Genomic DNA, 1,770 nt, shown 5'->3' on the forward strand with positions numbered 1-1,770 from the left:
CTTTTGGTGTTGTATGTTCTATGGATTTTGGCAAATGCATAATGACATGTATACAACATTGTTGTTCTCATATAGAATAGTTTCACTGCCTTAAAAATCCTCTGCACTCTACCTACTCATCCACCCCTTCCCTATACACCACTGAATTTTTAACTATCTCCATAGTTTTGCCTTTTTCAGAATGTCTTCTAGTTGAAATCATAGAGTATAGCTTTTTTAGATTGAAATCTTTCCCTTAGTAATGCACGTTTAAGCTTCTTCATGTTTTTCCATGGCTTAATACCTCATTTCTTTTTTAGTGTTGAATAATATTTCATTGTCTAGATGTACAACACACAGTGTATTTATCTATTCACCCCCTGAAGGACACCTTGGTTCCTTCTAAGTTTTGGTAATTATGAATAAAGTTGCTATAAACATTTGTGAGTAGGTGTGTATAGACATAGTTTTCGACTTATTTGGGTAAATACCAAGAAGTGGCATTGCTAGATTGTATTGTTAGAGAATGTTTAAATTTTTTTTTAATAAACTGCCAAACTGTCTTTCAAATGGCTGTACCATTTTGCATTCCCATCAGCAATGAACGCGAGTTTCTCCACATCCTTCCTATCATTTGGTGTTGTCAGTGTTCTAGATTTTGGCTATTTTAATAGGTGTGTACTGGTATCTCATTGTTTTCTTAATTTGCATTCCTCTGATGACATATGATATGGAACACCTTTTCATATGCTTATTTGCCATCTGTATATATTATTTGATGAGGTGTCTGTTAAGGTCCATTTAGCCCATTTTTTAATCAGGTTGTTGGTTTTCTTCTTGGTGACTTTTAAGAGTTGTTTGCATATTTTGGATAACAGCCTTTTATCATGTGTGTTTTGTAAATATTTTTTCCCCAGTCTGTGCCTTATCTTCTCATTCTCTTGACATTGTCTTTCACAGACCATAAGTCTTTAATTTTAATGAAGACCAATATATCAATTATTACTTTCACAGATTATGCCTTTGGTATTTATCTGAAGAGTCATTGCTATACTCAAGGTCATCTAGATTTTTCTCCATGTTATCTTCTAGGACATTTATAATTTTATGTTTTACATTTAGTTCTATGATCCATTTTGAGTTAACCTTTGTGAAACATGTAAGGTATGTGTCTAAGTTTTCTCTTTGCATTGATCTATTTGTCTATTATTTTGCCAATAGCACACTGTCTTGATTACTGTAGCTTTATAGTACATCTTAAAGTTGGATAGTGTCAGTTGGAGAGTATCAGTATTGGTATTAGTATCAGGATGGTATTAGTCTTCTACTTCAATATTGAGTTGGCTATTTTGGGTCTTTGACACTCCTTATAAACTTTAGAATCTGTTTATTGATACCCATAAAATAACTTGCTAGAGTTTTGATTGGGATTACATTGAATCTACACATCAAAGTAGGAAGAACTGATATATTGAAAATATTAAGTCTTCCTATATCCATGAACATAGACTATCTCTTCATAAAAAATAAATATATTTATTTAGCTCTCCTTTGATTTCTCCCATCATAATTTAAGTTTTCCTATATATCTTTTGTACATACTTGGACATATACTTAGGTATTTCAATTTTTTGGTTGTTAATATAAATGGCAATATATTTTTGTTTTTTTAAAGATTTTATTGGGGAATCAGGGAAAGGGAACAGACAAGTTGCTGTCCTTTTGTTCTTCAGTCTAGTTGTGGAGGATGTCACTTCACTGGCCCATGTTGGTATTGTGATTATTGCACTC

Source organism: Hipposideros armiger, unplaced genomic scaffold, assembly GCF_001890085.2.
Source record: "Hipposideros armiger isolate ML-2016 unplaced genomic scaffold, ASM189008v1 scaffold_145, whole genome shotgun sequence".
Classification (NCBI taxonomy): Eukaryota; Metazoa; Chordata; class Mammalia; order Chiroptera; family Hipposideridae; genus Hipposideros; species Hipposideros armiger.